The 20,387-nt window shown below is 32.5% G+C and overlaps 1 non-coding gene across 1 annotated transcript; it reads left to right on the top strand.

The window, feature by feature from the left end:
• Window positions 1-13,756: 13,756 nt before the first annotated feature.
• Window positions 13,757-13,861, top strand: LOC115934400 (U6 spliceosomal RNA). The gene has a single exon (XR_004070209.1). It is a non-coding gene; the product is annotated as a U6 spliceosomal RNA (small nuclear RNA).
• The last annotated feature ends 6,526 nt before the right edge of the window (window positions 13,862-20,387 follow it).

The following is a 20,387-nucleotide window of genomic DNA, read 5'->3' as shown; positions in this document are numbered from 1 at the left end:
ACCTGAGTACATACCTCACTGGAAGGTACATGATGAAGTCATAAATATTTTGTAACTAAACAACTGTCTATTTTTCTAGCTGCCATCAATATTTGTCAATTCTATTAACTCCCATCTCTGTCTTGCTGAATTACAAACTTATAATTTATAGGGGAGAAAATTCTGTCCAGCTTGAATCAGATATGTCTGCCCTGATATCAATATGCCATGGCCAAAGGGGCATTTTACATAGAAGGGTTATGGCCCTCCTTTATGTGTTAGGTTCTTTCAGGGAAGAAAGAGATGTTCTTGACTACAATATATCCACGAAGACTAATTATTACATAAGACCAAATATAATCTGGAAATGTTCTATAGTAAAAGATCAAACATTGGCAATACCAATGCTGTTGTTAAAATAAATATTGGTTTGGACAATATTCTTCTAAATGTTAAGAGCTTATATAATTAATATAAATAATTTTACTGAAAGGATCTCATGTATATTTCAATTAGAAGTGGAAATAAACTTCCTTCACTTACTAAAACTTATTTTTCTATCTGGTTGATGATGGTTCCAGTAGGATTTATGGTGGTGGATGGGGCGGAGGTACACATTTAAAGTTACTAACAAAAAGCCATTACAAATGAGAACTGGATCTGAGAGCAAGGATGCAATTGTTCAACACACTGCTTAATAGGAAACAGTAGAGAAGCTCTTTCTGTTAGCAGGTTCCATATAAACTAATGGAGCTTGGGACTTTTGTCTTTTTCATGATCCCCTGACCTCAAACAACATTTACAGAAACTCAGGTTTATGTCGATAAATGTACAACTGTCACATTTTTGAGGGAACCAGACAGCATCTGTCTCCTTTTTTCCTTCTCCAAATTTTTCTATCTTCCTTATGCTGGTGGATATCTCATTGCACATCATATCCTGTGGTATAAATGATACAGCTAGACAGATAGAACTAGAGAGATATAGACATAGGTAGAGGCACAGCTATAAATATAACTATGAGAATAGATATATTCCAGAAATCCCCTAAGTTCTCTTCAACAAAACTTGACCTAAACTACTAGCTCAGAAATGGCTCACCTTAAAATTCCTGTTTTAGAAAAAAAAATAAAGGTTAATATTCATTGTTTCTCTCCGCATTCCAATTCTCCATATGGCAGAAAGTATTTCCAATTGAATGTGGATGTCACATAAAATTATGCAAAACTCTGTTGATATAGACAAATATTTTACCTTTTTCATAGATATGTACATTATTTAAAAATATATTTTAAAATTAAAAGGTTCCATTTTGTATTCGAATACTTTATTATTTTTTCCTTTAATAGAAAATAGCTTTTAAAATGTGGTTTTCTATTGCAAGGTAAAGTAAAAACAGATGAATCAATTATTTATTTTTTATTTTTGCAAAACTGAATAAATACAACTGTTAAATGATAATTTGGCTATCTACATAAATTCATTTTCCCAGTAACTTCTATATCTTGAAGATATTCTATCTACATATTTTGTTTTTTAAAGTGCATTCTGGTCAAATATTTTTGCAAATGCTTTCCTATGCTCAGACTAGAGGTGTAATAAATCCCTAACATCCATTTTTAACATCTTATCTTATACCTTTATTCTTCCCATTTCCTACATCCGGAAAATTTATCCAGCATAACTGGAGACTGTTATTAAGTCTAGGAAACACTCATGGATCCTTGTTGCTACAAGCTCCTTCTTCCTTCCTTGAATTCTTTACTATGTTTTATGATGTTTATATGATTCTTCATCTGCATGTCTTTGTGATATATTTAAATGCCTCTATCATTTTGGTAACATTTGAATGGAGTGAGCAACTCCATATTTTCCATAGTGTCATGCAAAGAGAACACACTGAATATTATGTTATATTATAGAATTATGTGCTTATTAAGATACATACTTGAAAGTCATGATGTTTTCCATTACATATTAATTAGGAATATTATTTCAAATAATATCTTAAATGCATATTTAACTCCAACTTATCATTCCTAAGCCTATATCTACATCAACCATAATAAAATCAAATAGGTTTTAAAAATTAAATTCTCAGAGTTTCAAACTATTTAAAAAGATCTCATGTGAAAGGACTTATTGAGATAATCGCATTTTCAATAGATAATTAAATGTTAACTAAAGACATTTAGTTTTTAGCAATAATTTAAAAATATATTTATTAACCTAGGTTGTAATTTGCATTTGCAAGTTAAAATTATTGACAATTAACTTGGGTTGCTTTACTTCAAAGCATCTTAAAGTGTATTTTACACTTGAACTTTCCAGATAGGAAGAGTCCCGTACAATAATATGTATGCTGTATGCCTTCTCATTGTTGGAAATAGTATGTATTTAAACAGAGTGAAGTAGAAAAAGTTCAAAAATCTATATTGAATTAACACCTATGTTGAAAACCTTATTGAAGAAAAACAGCAGAGGGAATGAAAGTGAGAGGTCAAATTTATAAACAAAAGGCACTTCCAGACCTAGAAACTACGGTTTGTTTTAAGATCAGTAAAGCAAGAATTTAACCTTGCCACCACTGCAGTTTAAGTTATATAATTACATTCTTTAAAGCTGACATTTTCACCTTGGTAGGTATAATAAGGCCATGCAGATGCAGGCTAAAACCAGTGATTTCAGCGTTCTGCTTCTTCTATGTCGATGGTAATAAGATGTGGCAGTGAAGCATGCATGAACCTCCATTTAATTGTCAGCACAGTCTTTCATTTAAACAACAAAATAGTTAGCAGTAAGCTTATAAATGTGGAAAGCATGCAAAACAGAAACGGAAGGTCTGTTAACTTTAAAATAACCTCACACAGAAAAGGTCAAGCATTTAAAATGTGTTTCTACTACCCTTTAAAGACAGTAAAACTAATAGAAAATACATGACTGGAAAATATAACTGGATTTTTCTTGGTAGAGAATAAAAGGAAGTTGCTAAAACATCTTCAAATGTATACATTTTAAAATGTTGAACATACAGTGTAGAAAAATGTGAGAAATCATTTAAACTTCAAATCAACTAGTAGTCAGTACTACTTTATGCAGACTTTCTTTTAAATTGGTAAATTTTATTTTTAGGCCTAAAAGTAATTGGAAAACAAGTGTTGAAAAATCAGCTATTGTTAACATTAAGAATATAGTTATGGTTCTAAAATGTTTGTTTTATTTTTGAATGGATCATATATTTATCTTTTTCCAAATTCAGAAATACTATTTAAAAAGTCTCCCTTTAGAAGTCCTGCACCGTTTCCTATTTCCCCTTCACTTCCCAAACCTATAGGTAACTTCTTTTTTTTTACTTCCTCATTTATTTTTTCAGAAAATATAAGAACAAATTTATTCTTAAAATATTTTACTCAAATAGTTTTATATGTCCTAAAAACACTTTCTGAAATAGGATAGAAAACTGCATCTCTAACTTGTCACTTAAAAATATATCAAAGCACTAGAATTAGGGAATAATCTTGTGTTACTGTCTTCACATAATAGATCAGGATTTATTTGGTTTATTTTCCTGGTTGCTTTTTTTTTTTTTTTTTCCTAAGTAATCAAAAGCTCGGGGCTCACTCCAGGAGCCACTTGTCTTCCCATCCTACTCCCAGAATGATCTTGACTAAATGCTGATAAACCATGTATCTGTATTGTCAGACCAATTCTCCCTTATGAAATCGTTAGACAAGAATATCTAACTGTGTAATTGACACCTCCACAGTTTAAACTTAGCATATGCAAAGTGAGCTGATATTCTCCCCCAAACCAGCACCACTTCCAGCCTTACTAATTTCAGTTTCTACCAACTAAATTTGTCTTGTTACTCACGTTCCTAAACCTTGTTATCTTTAACTTCTTTCTTTCTCTCCCACATCAGACCCTGCTCTGTCTACCCTGGCTCATGTTCTCTGCACTCTCCTCCTCCTAAGTTCCTTATAATTAAGACATTCACTCTTTTCTAGCCACAGTATCTTCCTTGCTGCTCCTTCACTCCAGGTATATTCCCAACTCAAGGCACTGACAATTAGAATCCCCTCAGTTTGGAATACACTTTTCCTAGATATCTTCATAGTAAGCCACTGTACTTTGCTCATATGTTATTTAAATCCTGTAGGCTCTTCCTTAAACAAACATTCTGAATTTGACCATCTGTCACTATTCTAGCCCACACCACAGTTTTATCACTGTCTTCTGTTATTGTAATTATTACTATTGTTTGTATCCTTGACTACATTTCTTATATTTTCAACATAGCATTTGATTGATCCTATTAAAATATACATCAGATTGTATCAGAATAGAAGTCAAAGTTCTTTCTCTGAATTACAAGGCCCTGTGTAATCTGACCCCCATGACTTCCCTGAAGTCATCTACTGTGCTACCCACCCGACACACTGTCAGCTCTATCAGTCTCTGTGCAGTTTCTCCAGGTAAATACCTTTTCGCTTCAGAGTATTTGTGCATGCTGTTCACTCCTGTTTGAAATATCTTCTTTCAGTTCCTTTGGACTTTTACATATTTTAATGTATATATTTTTTACTCATTCTTTCATTTATATATGTAAAACAAAAAATATATGCATTAAAATATATAAAAACCCAAATTAACCAAGAAAAATTTATATGATAAATAGATATGATCTCAATAAATATATGGCAATCAAATTATAACAAATAATAAATTCATACATACATACATTTTTGGTCCTCAACATTAGAATTAATTCTAATATGCCATAATTTTGTTATCCCTTCCCCACTACAATATCTCCAGGGCCAAGAAAAGTGCCTGACTGTTACCTGACATTCAATAAGTATTTATTGAATCAAGGATTTTACATAGAAATTTTTTTTTTTTTTTTTTTTTTGAGACAGAGTCCCGCTCTGTTGCCAAGGCTGGAGTTCAATGGCATGATCTTGGTTCACTGCAACCTCTGCCTCCTGGGTTCAAGTGATTCTCCTGCCTCAGCCTCCTGAGTAGCTGGGGTTACAGGCATGCACCACCAAACCCAGCTAATTTTTTGTATCTTTAGTAGAGATGGGGTTTCACCATGTTGGTCAGGCTGGTCTCGAACTCCTGACTCGTGATCCACCCATCCTGGCCTCCCAAAGTGCTGGGATTACAGGCATGAACCACCACGCCCAGCTGAAATGTGTATTTACATTTATATAGAGATAAAACATATTAATATATTTTATTATTAGCTAATCTGTAAAATTAGCAAAAAATTGCTTCCTTAAAAACTTCCAAGAAAATTATTCATCTACATTTTGCAAAATCATTAACGAAAAATTCAAAATCTGTTCCAAAAAATCTATATTCTCACATTAAACAGAAAGGGCCAATTTCTTTTAAGATATAAACCCATCAAAGGTTTATATTATCCTAGTGGCTGATTCAAAGGGCTTTAGAACTGAGCCTGTGTTATTCTGTATATATTAAATAGCTTTGCACATAACACAAAATCATCAAAAAACTTTACCTGAAAAATGTTATTTGTAAAATATTGCAAAAATGCAGAACTAAGTTTTTTTCCTTTAATCATTTATGAAAAATAGCCTAAAACAATGACCTTTTGTTGTTTATTTTTTATGTCTTTGCCGAAATGGTTTATGAAACACTGACAAAAAAAAAGAATTTTGAAAAGGTCAGTGACGTATTGCAACACTGTGCCTGCATAATTAACACAACTTTCTTTTTATATCTTGATGGGATATCTTGGCTGTTAGTTGATAATAACAACATGCTGAGATTAGGAAATAGTCAAGAGAAAGTTATGTTCCAATTTGAGATACTGTAGATCATTTTGATCTGCCAACATAGTAACTGAGTTCATTAGAAGCTGACAGTTATTTGATGGTACTGAAATCTTAGCAGCTATTGAAATAGCAATAATACCAGCACTCGTTGAATAATTAATGAGGAGATAGAAGTTTGCAAATTTCTGGAATTATGTAGCATAGAAATTTATCATTTAGCAACATAGTCTACTTTTTCAATTATATTCCTTTTTATTTTATTTATTTCATTAAAATAAATTTTAACTTTTAGATTCAAGGAGTACATGTGCAAGTTTATTATCTGTTTGTATTGTGTAATGCTGAGGTTTGGGGGTACAAATGATCCTACCATCCCGGTACTAAGCATAGTGCCCAGGAGTTTCTTTTTCAACCCTTCATCTCTTCCCTCCCCCTCTTGTAGTCCCGAGTTTCTATTCTTGCCATTTTTATGTCCATGAGTACCCAATGTTTAGCTCCAATTTATAAGTGAGAACATGTAGTATCTGGCTTTCTGTTCCTGCATTATTTCACTTAATAATGGCCTCCAGCTTCATCCATGTTGTAAAGGACATAATTTTGTTCATGTTTTATGAATGTGTAGTGTTTATGGTGTATAAGTATCACATTTTCTTTATCCAATCCACCATTGAAGGGCATCTAGTTTGATTCCATGTCTTTGCTACTATGAATAGTGCTACAATAAACATGTGAATACATATGTCTTTTTGGTAGAATGATTTGTTTTCTATTGGATATATACCCAGTAATGGGATTGACGAATGGAATGGAAGTTCTAAGTTCTTTGAGAAACCTCCAAGCTGCTTTCCACGGTGGCTGAAATAATTTACATTCTCATCAACAATGTAAAAGCATTCCCATTTCTCTGCAGTCCTGCCAACATCTGTTGGTTCTGACTTTTCAATAATAGCTATTCCGACTGGTGTGAGATGGTATCTCTCTGTAGTTTTGATTTGCATTTCTTTATTAACAAGTGATGTGGAGCATTTTTCATATGTTTGTTGGCTGCTTGTATCTCTTCCTTTGAAAAGTATCTGTTCATGGCTATTGTCCACTTTTAATGTGACTATTAGTTTTTTGCTTATTCCATTGTTCATTCTTTATAAATTCTGGATATTAGACATTTTGAAAGCATAGGTTGTGAATACTTTCTCCCATTCTATAGTTTGTTTTTTTGTTCTGTTGATAGTTTCTTTTGATGTGCAGAAACTTTTTAATTTAATTCCGTCCAATTTGTCAATTTTTGCTTCGTTTTGAGGACTTAGTGATAAATTATTTGCCAGGCTAATGTCCAGAATGGTGTTTCCTAGATTTTTTGTTTAGGATGCTTACATTTCTAATTTTAATCCTTTAAAGTTAATTCTTGTATATGGTGAAGATAGGGGTCCAGTTTCATTCTTCTGCATATGGCTAGCCAGTTGCCCCAGAACCATTTACTGAATAGAAACTCCTTTTTCCATTGCTTATTTTTGTTGACTTTGTCAAAGATCAGATAGATGTAGGTTTGTGGCTTTATATCTGGGTTCTCTATTCTGTTTCATTGGTCCACATGTATTACCATGATGTTTTAGTTACTATAGCCTTACAGTATAGTTTGAAGTCATGTAATGTTATGCATCCAGCTTTTTTTATGTTTGATTAGGATTGCTTTGGCTATTCAGGCTCTTTTTCAGTTCCATATGAATTTTTGAATAGATTTTTCTAGTTGTGTTGAAAAATGACATTGGCAGTTTGATAGGGATAGCATTTAATCTGTGATTAGCTTTGAGCACTATGGCCATTTTAATGGTATTGATTCTTCCAATCCATGATAATGGAATATTTTTTTCATTTATTTGTGTCATTCCTAATTTATTTTAGCAGTGTTTTGTAATTCTTCTTGTGGAGCTCTTTTACCTCCTTGATTAGATATATTACTAGGTTTTTAAATTTTTTTGTTGCTATTGTAAATGGGATTGCATTCTTGATTTGACTTTCAGCTTGAACATGATTAGTGTATAGAAATGCTATTGATTTTTATACATTGATTTTGTATCCTGAAACTTTACTGAAGTCATTTTAAATCCATACCAGGAGACTTTTGGCAGAGTCTTTACTATTTTCCAGGCATATGTTTATATCATCCACGAACAGAAATAGTTTGACTTCTTCTTTCCTATTTTGATACTTTTACTTATTTCTTTTGCCTGATTTATCTGGCTAGCACTTTCAGTACTAGGAACAGTACTGTGGTAAATAGGAGTGGTGTGAATAGGTATCCTTTGTCTTATTCCATTTCTCAAAGGGAATGCTTCCAACTTTCACCTAGTTAGTATAATGTCTGTGGGTTTGTCACAGGTGGCTCTTATTATTTTCAAGTGTGTTCCTACAACATTGTGAGAGTGAGACTCTGTTCCCACCCCACAAAAAGAATATCTATATTTAAGAAATGACGCACTAAATGTTTCCAAAATTCATGCAAACATGAGCATCTCCATAAGAACCAAAAATCAGATGAGTGATCACAGTACCTAGTTTTAATATCGAATCATGGAAAAGGGCACTGAATAGAACAGGAATGACAATTTTGTATTTCATACACCATGCCTCTCCCATCCTCTTTGCAGCATGGTATGTGGAGAGAGAATCTCTTTGTTCGGGGGACAGAGAGCAGAGTGATTACAGGACCTTGCATTGGAAATCAATGATATTCTGTCACAGTGGAACATAACACAGGGCAGAATTTAGCCAGTGCCCATGAAGGGAGCATTTAGACTAGCTCCATCCAGAGAAGAATTTTCCACTCCAGCAGTAGAATACTGAGTTCTGGCTAGCCCTACCACCAGCAAACTAAAGTGCTCGGGGTCCTGAATAAATTCGAAAGGCACTATAGGCCACAAGAACTGCAGTCCTTGGGCAATCCCCGGTGCTGCACTGGGTTCAGATCTGGTAGACTCGGGTTGCACACCACCCAGTGAGACACAAGCAGGGGTAGCCAAGGGTGTGCCTGCATCACCTGTACCCCAGCTCTAGGCAGTGTAACTTGGGAAGAGACTTCTATTGCCTGCAGAAAGGAAAAGAAATAGTAAAGAAGACTTTGTCTTACAACTTGGATGCCAGCTCAGCTACAGTCAAACAAAAGCACCAAAGTCCTGAAGCCCCAAATTCCAGGCTCTACCTCCTGGATGACATTTCTGACCTATGCTAGACCAGAAGACCACCCTCTGCCCTAAAAGGGCAGTCCTGGCAGGATTCACCATCTGATGACTAAATAGCTCTCACGCCCTAAATAAACACCAGCAGTAGCCAAGCAGTAGTTGCCACAAGCCTTGGGCATAACCCAGTACTGTACTAGATTTAGCTATGATTCAGCACAATTCCAACTGTGGTGGTCACAGGAGTGCTCACGTTACCCCTTCCCCAAACTCCAAGCAGCCTAGCATAGACAGAAAGAGCCTCCATTTGTTTGGAGAATAGTGAGGAAAGAGAACAAGAGACTCTGCCTTGTATTCCAGGAAATTCTCCTGGACCTTACCCAAGCTCACCAAAGCAATACCTCTGTTTTGAGTTTGCAAGAGTCACAGCGTTACAGGGTTTAGAGTGCCTCCAGTGGAGATCTGAGTGCAGTGACCAAAGACTGACATCAAAACACTCCATTGCCTTTGAAGACTTGGAAAGCCTCCTCAAGGACAGGCACAGACAAGCCCAGATGAAAAGATTAGATTATTGAACTCTTTAATGCCCAGACATTTATGAAAATTGACAAACATCAAGAACATCCAGGGAAATATGATCTCACCAAATGAACTAAATAAGGCAACAGTGACAAATTCTGGAGTGACAGATATGTGACCTTTCAGACAGAGAATTCACAATAGCTGTTTCGAGCACACTCAGTGAACTTCAAGAAAGCACAGAGAAGGAATTCAAAATCCTATCTGAGAAATTTAATTAAGAGTTTGAAATAATAAAAAAAATCAAGCAGAAATTCTGGAGCTGAAAAATTTGACAAATTTATAAATGTACCAAAGACTTTCAACAGCAGAACTGATAAAGCAGAAGAATGAGACTGAAGAGTGAGACTGAAGACAACTTATATGAAAAAGTGAGAGGAGAAAAAAAAGAATAAGACTGCAACATGCCTACAAGATCTAGAAAATAGCCTCAAAAGAGAAAATATAAAATGTGTTGGCCTCAAAAGGAGATAGACAGAAGGATTGGGGTGAAAAGTTTATTCAAAGAATAGCAGAGAACTTTCCAAACCTACAGAAACATATCGATAATTAATTATAAGAAGGTCACAGATCACCAAGCAGATTTCACCCAAATAAGACTACCTCAAGACATTTAATAACCATACTCCTAAAGGTCAAGGATAAGAAAAGGATTCTAAAAGCAGCAAGAGAAAAAAAAAGGGGAACGTATTAATAAGCTCCAAAAATTCGGGCAGTAGACTTCTAAGTGGAAACCTTAGAGTCCAAGAGAGAGGGACATGACATATTCAAAGTGCTGAATCACAAGATAATATATCATAAATTATTACATTCAGTGAAAATATCATTTAAACATGAAAGAAAAATAAATACTTTCTCCAAGAAACAAAAACTGAGGGATTTTTTTCAACACCAGACTTAACCTATAAGAAATCTGAAAGGGTGCTCTTTAATCTAAAATAAAAAGAGTGTTAATGAGCAATAAGAAATTATCAGAAGATACAAAACTCACTGGTAACAGTAAGTATACAAATACAGAATAGTCTAAAACTATAATTATGGTGTGTAAACCACTTATATTTTGAATAGAAAGACTAAAAGATAAACCTGCAAAAATACTAACTACAAACGCCTTTTAAAAATATAAACAGTATAAAAATATAAATCCAACCACCAAAAGTACAAGATTCGGGGAATAAGGTGTAGAATTTTTATTAGTTTTCTCTTTTCTTGTTTTGCAGTCACAGCTAAGTTGTTTAAAATGATTGGTTTACGATGTTATTTTCAAGCCTCATGGTAACCTCAAATCAAAAAAATGTGAAACAGATATACAGAAAATAGAAAGCAAGGAAAATGACTTACACAAAGGAGGACAGAAAAAGGAGAAGAATGGAAGGAAGAAAAGACCAGAAAACAAATAACAAAATGGCAGGAGTAGGTCCTTACTTATCAATAATAACATTGAATGTAAATGGACTAAATTCTTCATTTAAAAGATATAGAGTAGTTGAATGGATAAAAGTCTACAAGAAACTCACTTCACCCATAAATACATACACAGAGTAAAAATAAAGGGAAGGAAAAAGATAATCCATGCTAATGGAAATAAAAAAAAAACCGGAGTAGCTATATTATAAAAGATAAAATATATTTCAAACATAAAGTATAGAAAGACAAAGAGGTTCATTATGTAATGATAAAGGAGATAATTCTGCAGGAGGATATCACAGTTATAAATATATCTTCTCCCAAAACTGGAACACCAAGGTATATAAAGCAAATATTATTCGATCTAAAGTGAGAGACAGACCCAAATACAATAATGAGTGGAGACCTCAACGTCCTATTTTAGGCACTGTGCAGTTCATCCAGACAGGAAATTAGCAAAGAAACATTGGGCTTAATCTGCAACATAGATCAAATAGTCCCAATAAATATTGACAGAAAATTTCATTCAACAGCTACAAAATACATATTCTTCTCTTAGCCCATGGATAATTCTCAAGGATAGACCACAAGTGAGGCCATAAAACAAGTTTTTTAGAAATGAAAAAAGTTTACACCGTATTAGGCATCTTCTCTGAACGCAATGAAATAAAATTAGAAATCAGTAAGGAAAAAACTTTTGAAACTCTACAATGATGTAGAAATTAAACAATATGATCTTGAATGATCAATGAGCAAATGAAGAAATTAAAAAGGGAATTTAAAAATTTCTGGAAAAAAATGAAAATGAAAACACAATATGCCAAAACCTATGGGACATAGCAAAACTAGTATTAAGTGGATAGTTTATAGCAATAAGTGCCTACATAAAAAAAGAGAAAAACTTCAAACAATCCAACAATGCATCTTAAAGAAGTAGAAAAACAAGAGCAAACCAAACTCAAAATTGGGAAAAGAAAATAGTAAGAATAAGTGCAGAAATAAATGAAATTGAAATAAAAAATAATAAAAGATAAAGAAGACAAAAAAAGTTTGTTTTTTTGAAAATATAAACAAAAATGACAAACCTTTAGCCAGACTAATTAAGAAAAGGAGAAGACCTATGTAGATAAATCAAAGATGAAAAAGGAGACATTACAACTGATATAGCAGAAATTCAAAGGATTATTAAAGACTTCCATGAGCAACTATGTACCAATAAATTGGAGAACCTAGAAAAAATAGATAAATTATCAGACACATACAATCTACTAAGATTGAACTATGAAGAAATCGAAAACCTGAAGAGACCAAAAACAAAAAACAAGATCAAATTTAGTAAGAAGTTTTCCACCAAAGAAAAGCCTGGATTGTTATAGTACGTAGCTAGTAAGGCATGAGCAGGGCAGGAGGGCTCCCCACTCAACCACCAGAAATGTCAGGTGACCATCAGATGATGGTCCAGCAGTTGTTAACTCTCTCTCTAAAATAATGATTGCTTACTAGCAGCACCAGGGAAGGGCAGTCTCCCAGTAGAGAGAAAACACCCGAAACTGGTGATCAGCAGCTTCCTAATAAGATCTTAGGAGTTGGGCGAGTGGGCTCAAGCATGATCATTAAGAGGCAAAGTGATGGAGTTTAAATGGTATCATTACCTTCCTCTAGGAATTTTAGACCAGCAAGTGAAGAACGCTTCAAGTAAGCATGTGTACAACTCCAGCAAACACACTGAACATGCTCTCCACACAAGTGCTAGCAGGCCACTGAACATGCAGACAGCCCATGCCAAGGGAAGAATCAGAGAAGTAATGCAGGATCTTGGAAGTATGCCAACGTATAAAACCCCAAGTCAAAAGGTCAAACTGTGCTCTTGATCTCTCAAGTTGCCCACTTGGCCTTCTTCCAAGGGTACTTTACTTCCTTTTATTCCTGCTCTACAACTTTTTAATAAACTTACACTCCTGCTCTAAAACATGTTTTGGTTTCTCCTTCTGAGTCTTTCTTCTGAGGAAGAAATAATTGAAGTTGCTGCAGATCTGTATGGGTAACGATTTGCTGCCAGTAACGAGATCTGATGGTTTCACTGCTGAATTTTATCAAACATTTAAGGAAGAACTAATACCAATCCTACTCAAACTATTGCAAGATATATAAGATTAGGGAATACTTCAAAACTCATTTTAGGAGGACAGTATTACTGACATCAAAAATCAAACAAAGACATAAGAAGAACAAAACAAAACTACAGGCCAGTATCTGATGAACATTGATGCAAAATTTCTAAACAAAACACTAGCAAATTGAATTCAACAACATATTAAAATGATCATTCATCATGACGAAGTAGAATTCATCCCAGGAATGAAAGAATGATCTAACATATGCAAATCAATCAATGAAGTCAAATCAATCAAATTGATTGAAATCAATCAAAGAGTGCAAAGGTTAGTGGAGAGGGAGGGAAAAAGTGTGGATTGTTGATGGGTATAAAAACATAGTTAGAATGAGTAAGATCTAGTACTTGGTAGCACAACAGGTTGACTACAGTCAAAAATAATTTATGATATATTTTTAAATAGCTAAAATAGCAGAAATGGAATGCTCTTGTAACGAAGAAATAATAAATGCTTGGGGTGGTAAATACCTCAATTTCTCTGATATGGTTATTGCACATTATATTCCTGCATAAAACCATCACATGTACCCCATAAATATATACACCTACTATGTACACATAAAAATTAAAAATGAGAAATTAAATTTAAAAAATAGAATGGCCACTAAATCTCAGGTAATATAAAAAGAAAATTAAATCAAGTGCTTGCTTCAGTAGCACATATACTAAATTTGGAAAGATACAGAGAAGATCAGCATAGCCCCTACACAAGAATGATATAAATTCATGAATTGTTCTGTATTTCAGGAACAAAAATCAAATTAAATCCTAATCAAATTACTATAAATACATGGAAAAGAGAAAAATCTAAAAAGAAATTAAAGGGAAAAAAGGCACATTATATACTAGAAATGAAAGATGAATATGACCAAATAATTCTTTTTGGAAAGAACCTAAGGCAAAAGACATAAAAAAAAAATGTCTTTAAGGTGCTGAGGAAGAGGAGTACACCTCTTCAATTTAAAATTGTACAGCCAGAAAAAAATGTTTTTTAGAAAATGAAAAGAAATAAATACCATTGTAAACCAAACAGTTATAGATTCATTACTAAATAACTTACACTAAAATTAATACTTAGCAATTTTTTTTCAAAATGAAATAAAATGACCCCAGGTGGAAATCAAGCACTCATATAGAAGTGAAGAGTAACAGAATTAGTAAATATGTGAGTAAATATGGCCTCTTCTCCTTTTCAAGTTTCCTTTAAAACATAATTGAGCCAGGCATAGTGGCTCACTCCTGTAATCTCAGAACTCTGGGAGGTTGGGGCAAGATGATCAATTGAGGCCAAGAGTTCAAGACAAGCCTGGCCCACACAATTAGATCTCATCTCTACAAAAAAAAAAAAAGGCCATTAAAAGAAAAACTAGCTGGGCATAGTGGCATACATCTTTAGTCCTAGCTACTCAGGAGGCTGAGACAGGAGGATCACTTGAGCCCAGAAGTTTGAGGTTACAGTGAGTTGTGATTGCACCACTGCACTCCAGCCTGGGCAACACAATGAGATCTGGTCTCAATAAATAAATAAATAAATAAATAAATAAATAAATAAATAAATAATTGATTATTTAAAACAAAAATAACAACATATTTTATTATTTAAAACATATTCAGAAGTAAAAGTATTAATACAACAGTACAACGGGTGACAGAGACAGACTGAAAAATATTTGCATAAGTGGTTAATGCTATGTAAAAAAGTCTACAATATTGTTGGAAGGTGTATTGTAATAAGATAAATATTGTAAACCTTAGATTGACCTGTAAAAGAAAATTAAAGAAAAAGAAAGAAAATTTAAACATAGCTAATTAGCCAAGAGTAAATAATACAAGGTATTAAATAAAAACCTAAAGGAGGTATGAAGATAGGAAAGAAAACAGAAACAAATAGAAGTTGTCAAAGAGAAAGCAAACAGCAAAATGGTAGACTTAAAGTCAACCATACCACCAATTGCATTAAATGTAAAAGGTTGAACAGTTAAATGGCAAAGATTGCAAAGGTGAACTTAATAAGACAGAGGAGGAATTGGAGGCAGATGAGGTAGTGGAGGAGGAAGAGGCAAAGAAGGAGATCAACTATAAATTGTCAACCAGAAAACTACTTTTAATCTAACATATGTATAAAAAAGGGATAAAAAATTGTATACTATTCTAACACTATTCAAACAAAAGCTGGAATAGCTATATTAGCATCATAATAAGTACACATTAGAAAAAGAAATGCAATTAATCACATTACTTGTAGTATTTATGTTCTACAAAGTCACACAAGCACTGAATTAGTGAATATTGAATGACGATTCCAAAGAGTAAGTATATACACACACACACACACACACACACATTTAACACAGATTATAATCTTAAATCCTAAAAAAAATTATGGTGGATTTTAATTTCTTAATGTTATTAAAAAAGAACAACAGGTTCAGAAATGTTGAATGACTTGCCTGAGACCACCCCACTAATGCCTGCCTGAGTTGGAATTCACACTCCCTCTAACTGGCCCCAGATCCAGAGCTTCTTCCCTTACACGGCCCTGCTCCTACCAAATGGTGAACTCTACATGAGAGATGAAGTAAGAAGGCAGTGTCATCTTCTTTAATTTCAGCTGGGGACCTGGGGGGTTGGGCAACTCATCAGTCATTTTGTGGCTCTGGACATGTCTGCAAATGACTGAGAAAAACTCTGAGTATTGATTTTGGGGTTAAAAATAAATTTTAGTGAGCGGGAAATTTGCAAATATGGCACACTCAAATAATAAGGATAGACGATATTAATAGTTGCAAAGAGGGGCATATAATAATAATAAAAGGGACAATTCACTGAGAAGATGTGACAATTCTGTGGGTATGCAACTGAGAGCAAAGATTCAAATCACAGGAAACAAAAATATACTGGAAAGAGAAATAGACAAATTCAATATTACGGTTGATGGTTTTAACATACCTTTGTCTATAATTTAAGGAATATTTAAATGGAAATCAACAAAAAATAGAAATCTTAGAAAAACTATTATTCAATTTAACTTAAATCTCCATTTTATGGAAACTTTCACCCAATAGCAATAAAATTGACATTTCTCTGCTTATCTTAACTAATTTTTTGGATGATAATCAGTTAATTTTAGTTTTCCTGGAACTGAAGAGCAATACAATACCAAGAGAAGATAGAAGATAATGTTTACTGGAAGATGATTCTTGTTGTTTGTAGACTCAAAAATATTTTCTTTAAAGTCATTACTCTGGACATTGATATGAATATTAGACATAGAAATAAATGAATAGAATAGCTATACAAAACTTTTTCATAACAAATAACATGGAAAGAAAAGTTATTTTCTAAATTGAAGTACTCATCTATAGAAGTAAGATCTTTCTTGAGAATAATAGGAGAAAGAAACAGTTAACAGTCTAGGATTTTTTTCTTGTAAGCTAACAATCCTGTAATAGTGTAGTCTGCCTATTCATCTCAGCAGAACAGTTTTGAAAGGTTTTAGATTGAAGAGTTGAGAAATGAAACACAAAAGCAAAACTAGATAGAAAGATGTAAAAGGGAGTTAGTTTTTATGTATATTTTATCCACATTACTTAAATCTACTTTGACAACTATTCTAATTCTATTGTCTTAAGCTTCTGTTAAATTAACATATTTATTATAATCCCTGCAGTATCACAGTTATTTTTCTTGCATGATATGAAACTTTTTTTTGCAAAAAACTTTGAAAGTCTGTGAGTTATGCCCAATATCCCTTCTACCATTTTCCATAAAAAAAATCCTGAAAAGTAACTGATTACCTGAAAGTCCAGCAAGAGGGTACATTTACCAGCCTCTAGTTTAGCTGTTCAGCTATGTTCTGGCTAACCTCTGTGAACACATTCTGTAAATGGAAATTGAGGAAAAAAATCTCCTTTGTGCCTTAAATGAGAAAGAGTATACATTTCCCTTCCTCAATACATCTTCTTCCCTTTGACTGAAGATATCACTGACCAAGTGGACCTGGGCAATACTATAAAAGGCAGACTTTCAAGTTAGGAGACTGGGTAGGCCATGAATACACCCTTACCATTATAGAGTTCTTATTTTTGTCCATGTCATAGAAGAAATAAAGAAAAGTAAAATTTGTGTCTTCCATGATTATCTTGTTTATAATTTCTTTTGTTGTTATAGCAAACAGACCTGAATCTTTATCATTTGTTATTAAACAATAACAAATGATAAAATTTTTTCCAAATTTGAATGTGATTTAAGTGAAAATGTTTATATTATTATATAATATAAAGTTCAATCTGGAATGAAAAGTGATACCTTTATTATCATGTCCACTATGTTTTGTTTTAAATTACATGGTTATTTAAAAGAACCATAGATTTGTTTTGCAAAATTATTTAAAATACATTGGGAGTCTGGGAAATTGCCTTAACAAATGAGCACTAGTGATACATTATAAAAACCTTATCTTTCCATTTTCCAGTGGCATTTTATGATGCCTTTTTGTGTTTTGATCTCATTTTGTATATTTAGGGAACAACACAGGAACAACAAACAGTTGAAAAAATAAACTGCTGCTAGTGAAGTGTGATGTTTCATCTGATAATGATCAATTTTAACATGCTCACTCTTGCATAGGCATTAAAATATCCTTTAAAAATCCACTGTTGCATTAATAATAATATTTTCACATCAAATAAAAATAAAATCATTTGCGAATGCAAAAGACAAATAAGAACCAAATATTTCAATAAATTCTGAAACTCAAATATTGTCATAATGGCTTAGAAACACTTTCATGTGTTACTACACAAATGATTTTTATTATGCAATGGTAGCATATGCTAAGCAGTTATTCCTGAGCCATGCCCAGCATTTAATTTCTCATATTGCTCATTTAGACAGTAATGAGCTTTCTTATCAAATTCAACTTAAGTTGGAAGATTCATGCGACTATCTTTCATATACATCAATGTCCTTTATCAAAAAGATGTTTAAAACACATAATTTGCATGAGAATATTTTTTTTTACTAGATTGAATTAAGCAAGCTGTTCTAAAACATTTTTGTCCTTTAAGTTATTTGCATTAACCTATAGCTTTTTAATTTTATTTTTAATTATCTTTTTCAATCATGTAATTAATTCTCATTTAACAATTTCTAAAAACTTTGTAGAAAAATTTAAAGATTGAACTTGAAAGTTTTTTACCTTCCACCTCCACTAAGATATGCTCTAAATTTTGTGTAATCTTTCAGAATTTTAATGCACTTTAATAGTTAATTTATGCATACATATAATTTTTTTCTATTGAATTTAGTGTCCATAATTTTTATGAGTAATCTGTACTCACTAAGAATAGGTTTTATAAATATTTCTATGTTTAAGTTGCATATTTTTCACAGACCTTCATTTAGATGAACTTTTCATGTAAGTCTTTGCAGCAAATGCTTGTATTTTTATCTTTTTTTGGATGCTTCAGTGAACATTCTGTATTTATACCACTGGAGAAAGGTATAAGTGAAATAAATTCCTAGAGGTACAAAGGATGATGTACATTTTAAATTTTGCTACATGCAGACCAAAAAATAAAAATAAAATTGATAGTATCATCTCATCTTTCTAGTGTTTTTATTTGCCTGACTGATATGTTTATTTTTTCCCATGTCAGTTTCACAATGTTTATATTTACTCAAGCTTCATAAAATATTTAATTTTTATTGAGGTGAAACCAAATCAATTTTTAAATAACTTCTTTAAAATACTTGTTTTATAAGTTTTTACTTTCAAATTTGGAAAAACAAGTATTAAACATCTCATCTTCTTGCCTTTTTAAAATATTGAGAAAACTAAATACAATATCTTCTGTTTATTGTTCCATTTAGATTCTATTTTTATTATATCACTGCAGGTTATTTATACTGTTCTAAGAAATCATGCATCTACTTTGAATTTAATGTTATACGTATGCATAGAGTATTAATATCATGTGACTTCTTACAATCATTTTAGTATTTTCATAATGAGAGATTATATAGTTTTTCTTTTTCCTAATTGTGATGTATTTTATCTTCTCATGTTTTTCAAATTTTAAACTTTTAATGAAAGGACATGAACATTGTAAAAGTCTTTTTAATGAATTACCTTGATATTTGCTATTCTTTAAAACATTTTTTATTGGTGGAATGCAATTTCTCCAGTTAGTTACATGACCTTTTTCAAATAGTCAGATTTTATCCCAGTGTATTTTACTTTTGGTGATATACTTGAGATATTCACTGACCATCTTTTTTTTTTTAAATTGCAAGTCTACATTCCTGCATTATCTTTTATATTTACTTTCCATAATTGCTTGCTCCTCTCCACTAGAATGTAAACAAGAAGTCAAAATTTTTCTCTGACTCAAAACTGTTTCTCAAGGCCTGGAAAAGTTCCTGGCATGCAGTAGGCAATCTAGGAACATTTGCTGAATGAATGACATTTGTTATTGCTGACTATTTCCAAATTCATTAGTTTAAATTTTACCAAAAAATAATACTTAATGTGTGGCTGTTGTCTCTTACGAGTGATTGTTCTGATTGTTTATTAAAATTACTGAAGACATTTAAGTATTTGTTTTTTTCTCCAGTAACAGTCTTAGCACTATTTTTTATATCGATATTTTCCAATGAAATGTTTATTTCATTACTTTATAGATAATTTAAAATTTTATTACTGATTTTCTCTTTTATATTTTCTAATTACCATAGCATAATTTACAATTTATTTCTGCTCTTTGCTAAAATGATTAGTTAAGAAAGTGTTTCCCATTTTTCATAGAAATATGTTTTCTGACTGTTAAAAAAATATTGACTTCTAGTATAATTGTATCACAACCAAAAAACATTGCCTGTAAAATTGGTAATGGAGGAACTTATTAACATAGTTATTCTCTGGAGAAGGGAAGTGTATGCATATTACATGCCTCTATATTTTTAATCTATTTTTAGTCTCTTTTTTAGACAATCTGAAAGGTATATAAGCATTTATTACTAAAATTGTCTGAGTACTTTATGGTGCTCAAGGTTTAAAAAAATTAAATCCTCTATTTCTAGTTGCTTAATAGTGCAGGTGCCATTTTGCTTTGTGCCATTAGTCCCCACCTCCCACACTGTTGCATTGGGGATCACTTTTCCAACAAATGAATTTTGGGGGGAATACGTGCATATCATTTGAAGAAAATGAAGTAAACTTTACTGAATTAGTATATCTCAGAGCATGTTAGATAGAACAAGTTTTAAAAA

This window comes from Gorilla gorilla, chromosome 3, assembly GCF_029281585.2.
Source record: "Gorilla gorilla gorilla isolate KB3781 chromosome 3, NHGRI_mGorGor1-v2.1_pri, whole genome shotgun sequence".
Lineage (NCBI taxonomy): Eukaryota > Metazoa > Chordata > Mammalia > Primates > Hominidae > Gorilla > Gorilla gorilla.
This window is presented reverse-complemented; position numbering and strand designations above follow the sequence as displayed.